General features: G+C 33.6%; 1 pseudogene; it reads right to left on the minus strand.

The window, feature by feature from the left end:
- Positions 1-7650: 7650 nt before the first annotated feature.
- On the minus strand, positions 7651-8239 carry LOC137805507 (secreted RxLR effector protein 161 pseudogene; annotated as a pseudogene).
- Positions 8240-8867: the final 628 nt, after the last annotated feature.

Genomic DNA, 8867 nt, shown 5'->3' on the forward strand with positions numbered 1-8867 from the left:
ATGTCTCGTTTGTTGATGCATATTCAAAATTTACTTGGATATATCTTATTCATCATAAGTCGTAGGTTAAAAATGTGTTTAAAACTTTTAAAAATCTTGTTGAAAATCAAACTGGATATAAAATTCATGCTTTACAATAAAACAATACAAAAGAATATCTCTCTTTAACCTCCTATCTTCCAAAATGTAGAATTCATCATTGTCTCTCAAGTCCTTACACTCACGAGCAAAATGGATCTGTAGAAAGGAAACATCGGCATATTGTTGATATGTGGATCACCTTGCTTACCACTGCCTCTATTCTGCTTAAGTTTTAGGCTGAAGCTTTTGTTGTTGTGGTTCATACCATTAATGTTCTTCCTACGGATGTTCTTAAAGGTGATAATCCTTATAATATGTTGTTTAAACATCAACCAAATTACAAGAAATTCAAGGTGTTTGGTTGCACATGTTATCCTAACTTGCGTCCATACAATAAGTGCAAATTTTCCTTTCGTTCTGCTTGCTGCTTGTTTCTTGGATATAGTGTTCGTCATGTAGGTTACATTTGTCTTACTCAAGAAGGAAAGACCATTGTCTCACGTCATGTTGTGTTCAATGAAAAATCTTTTCCATACAAAGATCATGCTGGTAAATTTGTGGTTTCCTCAGGTAATGCTCAGGTACACACCAATATTGCTCCAAGTCTTACTATTATTCATTCTCCAAATACTGATAATATTTTATCCATTAATGATACTCCTTTTGTCACTCATGCCTCTTCCACTACTCCTTCTCGTTTATCCTCTGCACCCTCCACTAACCTTCCTCTTGGGCCCTCTGAATCCTCCCCCAGCACTACACCTGACCCTTCTTCTATCCCTGTGGTTTCTCATCCAACTCATACACATCCTATGGTCACTCGTGCAAAAGTAGGTACTTGATGACTTTTTACGGCAAGTGCATCGCTTTTTCAGAAGTAATAATTGTCCCTAAGGACGGATATCGATCCCATAAGGAACAATGAATTATCAAGTACAATAATCGCTAAATATAGAACAAAACAATTAAAAGTGTGTTGAAAGTAGTTGTGTTGGCGACGATCAATAAGAAAACAAACAAAGAATTGGTTATTTCAAGTTGAAAAAATAGGGATTAGGTTTCATCTTTCCCACTATCATGTATTTTGATTAGCATGTCAATATTAAGTTCTTTGATTGAAATTGATGCCCGTATAAAAATAATTTATATTGATTCCTCGCATATAAAATCCTTAAGAATGTCCCCTAACTATCGATCCCTCACATAATTATAAGAACAACTTAGAACGAAGCTTAGACGTTTAATAACAATTAACATTTCTAGTCTATTCCTAGCACTCAAATATGTTTTTTTTATTAGCAACACTCAAATACGTTAAGTATTGTTATTTAGGTCAGAACCCTAAAAAGACTTTCCAGTCAGATTTAAGATTCTCAATTTGTCACAGAAAATTAAAAGTAAAACAACAATACCAATAATCAATCAAGAACTAAATATTTTAATATAAGATATCACCTCAATACATAAGAGTTCGAGCAGATTACTCCCAATCCCAAAGGGTAGAATTAGCCACGCATACTTCTAGAACCTTCCATTATCGCAATTGAGTTACAATTCACTCTATGGTGTTTTCCTCTCAATCTGGCACTCTAGGGTTGAGCCTCTAGCCCCCTATTTATCCTAATTTTCTAGGGTTAGGTTGTTTCATGTGTCGCGCTAATGGGCTAAGTGATAAAACATAAAAAAGGACAAATCTTTCTATGCATCTTTTTCCATTCTGGGACCTTCAAACTTTCTCTTTTTAGCTCAAATTATTCTCCTTTACTCCAAATCTTCAATCCTCCCTAGAAATATGCAATTAACACCAAATTTGGGAATAAAATGCTCTTATTCAAATAAAGCTCATAAAAATTGTAAAAAGATATAAATTCATAAATTAGGGATTATTTTATATGTAAATTAGCAATAAATCCTCATAAGTGCCTATATTTTAATATGAAATATTACTGAAATTAGACACTTATCAGTTCTCACAAACCAAAAGTGTATCACGCTTCAGTTGCTTCCCTTCCTCTTATTCCCACCTCTCTCAAAGAGGCTATTGCCTCTCCTGTCTGGCTCCAAGCCATGCGTGAAGAATACAATGCTCTTTTTTCCAACAAGACATGGACCTTAAGTCCTCTACCACCAGAAGCTCCTCTTGTTGGTTGTAAATGGATTTTTAAAACAAAGCTTACTACAGATGCACAACCACCAGGTTTTAACACTGATGCACCTCATCTTGTCTGTCAACTTAATAAAGCAACTTATGGTTTGAAACAAGAGCCGCGATCCTGGTTTCTTAAGTTAAATACTACTTTCCTTCATCTTGGTTTTAATGCCACTAAGAGTGATACATCCCACTTTGTTAAATACACTTCTACTTCCTCTCTTTTTGTATTAGTTTATGTTGACGACATTCTAATCACTAGTTCATCTGACATTGAAATTTCCTCTCTTATTTCTAAACTTCATTCCTTTTTTCCTTTGAAGGATTTTGCCCCGCTACATAATTTTTTAGGCATTCAAATTACTCGCACATCAAGTGGGAACATGCATTTCTCACAATCCGAATACATACGTGATCTTCTACAATGTATATAGATGTTGGATTCAAAACCTTAACCCACTCCTATGGTTTCCAACACTTGCATACATCAGAATTCAACATAAATTTTCAGTGATCCAACTCTTTATTACTCCGTCGTGGTTACACTTCAATATCTTCTTGTAACCATTCCTGAACTTTCATACTCCTCCGTCAATAAGGTTTCTCAGTTTATGCATTCTCCCAAACTTCATCACTGACAATCTGTGAAGCGTATTCTTCGATATTTAGCTGGAACAATTGATCATGGTCTCCTTTTACACCAACAATCATCTTCCTTCATCAAATCCTTCTCTTATGCTGATTGGGGTGCAAACCCTGATGATAGAAAGTCCACCTTTGATTTTTGCATCTATTTAGGTTCAAATCTCATCTCCAGATCAACACACAAACATAAACAACAGTACAAAGGTCGAATATAGAGCAATTGCAACTGTCATGACTAAACTTCTATGGCTTAAATCTCTTCTCCAGGAGATTCACATACAAACTCCACCTCCTCAGAAATTTTATGACAATCTTGGAGTTGTGCTCTTAAGTGCAAACCCTGTCTTGCACTCCAAATCCAAGCATTTTAAGCATGATCTTCATTTTGTTAGTGATAATGTGCAAAATCATGTGGTTCAACTTATTCATATTTCTGATCGTTTTCAAGTGGTCGATCCTCTTAGCAAGCCCGTCTCTCTGATTCTACCTTTCTTCAAGTACGCCATAAACTTAAGGTTCCCCCAATCCAACTCATATCTAACCATAAGTTTAAGAGAGGGTGTTAGGCAAACAGTTATGTAACTGTATTGTAAACTGCATTCTGATTTTACATGGATATATTTATATATCCATTGCCTTTCTGTACAGAGGATAGATACATTCATAAATAATATTTCTCTGTTTTCTATAATGGCTATGTGTACATCATAATAATGCATTATGTGATTTATGGATGCAGAGGCATTACCAATAAAGCAGTTGCAGTGGCCTTTTGGCCGAGGCAACAAGCCAATAGGCCATGGGTGTTTTGCAATAAGAAACTATATGGAGGGGCATTGAAGTATTCACATGCAGCAGAGGAGTGCACATGTGCAGGAACGAAGCTTTTAAATCCAGCACTCGTTTGGATTCAACATCAGTCAGTGGCACACACACTTCAGAGGCGATGAACCACTTTCCCCTGCATATATTATGGGGTTGCCATGATGCATGATAATGCTTTTCAATTAATGATTAACTGCTCCATTATACATTTACACAAATGTATGTAAGTGTTTTTATCTGGATGATAGTTGTACAAGGGTGTGTAAAATGTTTTAACAGGATGATAGATGTACAATGCTGCTAATTAGTCAAACAAGGTAAAAAATCACAGGTTATGAGCGGGTATAACTGCTAGGTAGCATGTTACTGATCTACATGATTAATTTTAACATTGATTTTACTCTTTTGATCCATGTAACCGGGTTAGGAAAGGTTCTGTTTTCATGGAGGAGGTTCAGAGCTGCAGTGAGGGTAACTGTGTTTGGACAGCAGAGGTTAATAACTGTTGTAAATTAATACGCTTTCGGATGGCTTGCAAGTTGATGCAGTTATGGAGCCTAATGGAAGAAATGGAAAGGATGCTATGTGTTTTCACGACTTTTATCTTCTTTTGTTTTAAATGTCATGTAATTTTTTTGGTATTTCTGCTCAACTGATTGAATTGTCTCTGAGTTTTAATAAGGACTTTTTTTATGTAAAGGTTGGAGTATATTTCAAGTGTTTCTATTTAATTTAATTTATTATTTATAAAAGAAATAGTACCCTATAAGTGAATGACGATGTGAATTATATTTTAGTACTATTCTTTTAATGAAATTGACAAATTTTATGTTATGTATACTTTAATAAAGGAGTTTAAACTTTGTTTGAAAAAAAGAAGTTGTAATTTATTGTTATTGATGTAAGTAAAAATAAGATCAAATTAAAAAAATAATATATATATATATATAAGTTTAAAATTTATCTTTTAAATGAGATTTAATTAAATTTAAAGTTTGTTTGCTAACAGTTTTTAAAAAAATTATAATGATATTATATTAAATTTTATGTAAATTTCTTCCTTCATAAGTATAAAGAAAAAAATGTAAATATATATATATATATATATTAAATAAACTTTATTCATAAACAAGTAAGTAAGAAAAATGTAAATATATATTTATTAAGTAAAGCTTATTCATTCTTTTAATATAATTTTACAAATGTGTAGATGATTAATTAAACATGGGGAACCTTCGTTTCTTTTCACAATTGAAAAATATTTAGCAGAAATGCATAAGAACTTTTTGAAAATTCAATATTAATTACTATATAAGCTAGCCAGTTACACCTATCTCAAAATAACCATAATACTATTTTAAAAAAATGTTAATTTGAGACACCAATTTACAATCTTTAAATTTTTTTTATCTCCTGGTATAAATCCACATTTTTTCTTATACGCAATTATAATTTAGAGCAATTTATTGTTTTTGATTATATAAGAACTTGTTATTTTATATCTAAAAAAAAAAACTTTAAAGTATTTATTTATTTGATGAGAATAATAGATGCATGAAATTTGAAACTGAGAGGGTAGTTAGAAATCCACATCCATCTTATTCTTCATACTATGATGGCTTTGGCAAGTAATACATAAACATATATAGCAGAAGTAGGCAACAAAGCATAAGTGATTATTTAGTAAATTATTGAGTTGCCTGAAGCTATATATCTTTGTTTTCAACATTCATAAACACATTCATTATGCTTATGCTTGCCTTGCAAAGGTTTTGAGCGTCCCAAAGTTGATGGCCCCATTAGCATTGCCCTTAACATAACCTGTTTGGTTGGTAAGACCCTTGACATTTTGCCTCGCAGAGTTCACATACCCGAACTCTTCAGTGGGCGTAGGGTTGTTGTGATCGTCACTGTTGGAAGAAGCATGCGATTGAGCTTGTGTTGGTCGCCGTGGAGCCTCACCTGCACCAACGGCAAGGACGCTGATTCCATATGCAACACCTGCCATTGTTTCGCCTTTTATATATAATATTAGGGTTTTTGTTGTATTGTGAGAATGATTTGGTGTTGTTTTGCGATTATAGAACACGCCTTTTATAGAGGAATATGAGTGTGAATGCATGCAAAGATAATTAGTGTGTCAGAGAAATATGAATCCACCAAAGAAGTGGCGGTGCTTAAACTTTAATCCATGATATTATTGCAATGGGGAATTCAATGGGGAATTTAAGCCTATGATTCGTGGTCCGATAATGGTCCGATAGTGAGTGACTTGATAAACCGAACAAATATTTGTTAGAATAGACTCAAAATGACTTTAATACCATATTACAAAATGAACTTTTAAGTCTAACTCAATCCCATAAAACTGACTCATAAGATGAGATTTCTGTCAACTTATATACAATGAATAATCTTTACTTTTAATCGAGAGATTTTCATCAGACATGCATGTTCACATTATGCTAATGAGAAATGCTGCGAATAATTTTTTTATAATTCATCTTCAATTTATTCAAAGTCATTCATTTTAACGGATTTTAATTTTATTGTTTTTAAGAAAAAAGTTTATGAGACTATTCAAGGTATGCTTCAATACTGTGAGGAGTTATTAGCTTTAATTAAATAATTATCTTTACGTGTGGAGGAACAAAAGCAAAAGCAAAAGCAAGAATGCCATTTATTCATGCTGTGCCACTGTATGAATGGGAGAATAAATGCAATGCAAAGTGAGTTACTTTCCTTTGCATGTTTTGTCAGAGGATATATGCTTTTTAAATCTTAATACTTTTTAATAAAAACTTATTATATAAAGTTTTGTGAGAAGCTTTTCTTGCCTTATTCACAATCTTATATTTTTTATTCATTAATATATATCGTTATTCTTTTGTTAGAATATACCATTTCCTTCCCATCCCTTCCACAAGGAGAAAAGGCTCTTTAATTATTCCTCTTTCGTTTTCAAATTTCTCCATCTCGTACTACTTTTTTTTTCCTTTTCAAATTACTTATTCTCTTTACATGGATGGCTAATATACCCATCTTTCTTGTGAACGGTTAAAAATGCATTCATAAAATAAAAAGTTTTACCAAAATTTTTTGCTATTTTATTTTGCATTCATAAAACTTTTTACATTCAACAAAAAGTTTTTACAGAATAATATTGCTATTTATTTTAAGTTACTTTAGTTTAGGAACACGTCAACTTCTAAACATGATGTTTTTTTTCCTTTGTTTCTGAGAAATTAATTTTCAGTAAAGACAAAACTTTATTATTTAGTTTTAATATTTTTTATAAATTAAATTTTTAATCGTAACACTGAAATATTATCATAGTGAATTAAAAATGTAGGGATATCGTGTGCGGAAACGTGATAATTTCAACCAAAGATTATGAGAAATTAAAGTAACAAGTAAAGTGAGAATGATACCAGAATTTTTAGGTGGAAAACCCCTTTAAATAGAGGTAAAAAACCACCGGCGAGAGAGCCAAAACTTTCACTATAATGATACTGGGAGTACAATGAATTCCTCTCAGACTAATAGATAAATAACCCTAAAACAAATCCTCTCTATATGGGTTAAACACTTACACCCAAGAACAGAAATAGAGAGTATATGAAAAGAGAGAGGAAGCAAGTGTGTGTTGCTTGTTTGTTGTGTGTTACATTGCTTGAAGTAAGCCACTATATATAGTGGTTCTAGGAGAAAACAATAATAAATACAATTAATGGTAATTAACCTCTCATTGATTGCAATTGATTGTGGCAATTAACCTCCCATTGATTGCAATTGATTGTGGCAATTAACCTCCCTTTAATAACAATTAATTGTCAACGGTAAGTAACCTCCCATTTATGCCAAGATAACGGTAAATGTGAGTCATAAACCAACAAATCTCCACCTTGACTTGCCTTTGACTGGAACACTCTCTCGCCATGAAGCCTTGATTAAGTATGGATAATACCAGCTAAGTTCAGGCAATAATCGAACTTAGCCGATGGAAGTGGCTTGGTCAACATGTCTGCAGGATTTTCGGTTGTATGAATTTTTTCAACAATTATATCTCCTGTATCAACAATGTCTCAGATAAAATGGTGTTTAATTTCAATGTGCTTGGTCCTTGAGTGATACTTACTGTTCCTGGTTAAGTGAACAACACTCTGACTATCACAAAATATAACAAGAACAACACTCTTTCATACCTTCTGTAGCAGCAATATATTCTGCTTCAGTGGTGGACAAAACCGCAATGGCTTGAAGTGAAGAATACCAGCTGATAGCAGACCCACATAGGGTAAAGATTGAAGCTGAAAGTGACCTTCTCCAATCTAAATCACCACCATAGTCAGCATCAACATAGCCAACTGCTCCTCCGGGATCGGCTCTATGTTGATCAAATACCAAACCAAGATCTGGAGAACCTTTCAGATAACGAAGTATCCATTTGACGGCTTCCCAGTGTGCCTTGCCTGGATTATGCATGAACCTACTAACAATGCTAACAGCATAAGCTAAATCAGGTCTAGTACATACCATTGCATACATGAGACTTCCAATTGCATTTGAATACGGGACATGTGACATGCGTCTTTTGTCCTCGTCTGATTTTGGACACTGATCTGATGACAACTTGAAGTGGGCGGCAATTGGAGTATTAACAGCTTTGCAATCTCGCATTCCAAATTTGTCAAGCATCTTAAGAACATACTTCTTTTGTGATAGAAAAAGTTTTCGAGCTTGACGATCTCTGTTGATCTCCATTCCTAAAATTTTCTAGGCAGGACCTAAGTCCTTCATATCAAATTCACTACTAAGTTGGGCCTTTAACTTGTTAACTAAAGATTTATCTCTTGCAGCAATCAACATGTCATCAACATATAACAACAAGTATACAAAAGACCCATCAGATGTCTTTTGAAAATAAACACAGTTATCATAGCTACTTCTGGAGTATCCATGTCCAACCATGAAAGAATCAAACCTCTTATACCATTGTCTTGGTGATTGCTTCAAGTCGTAAAGAGATTTTTTCAAACGACATACATGGTCCTCCTTTCCAGGTACAACGAAGCCCTCAGGCTGCTGGATGTAAATCTCTTCCTCAAGATTACCACGAAGAAAAGCAATTTTCACATCTAACTGTTCCAGCTCCAAATCATACAAG

This window comes from Phaseolus vulgaris, chromosome 3 (assembly GCF_051622355.1).
Source record: "Phaseolus vulgaris cultivar YP4 chromosome 3, ASM5162235v1, whole genome shotgun sequence".
Lineage (NCBI taxonomy): Eukaryota > Viridiplantae > Streptophyta > Magnoliopsida > Fabales > Fabaceae > Phaseolus > Phaseolus vulgaris.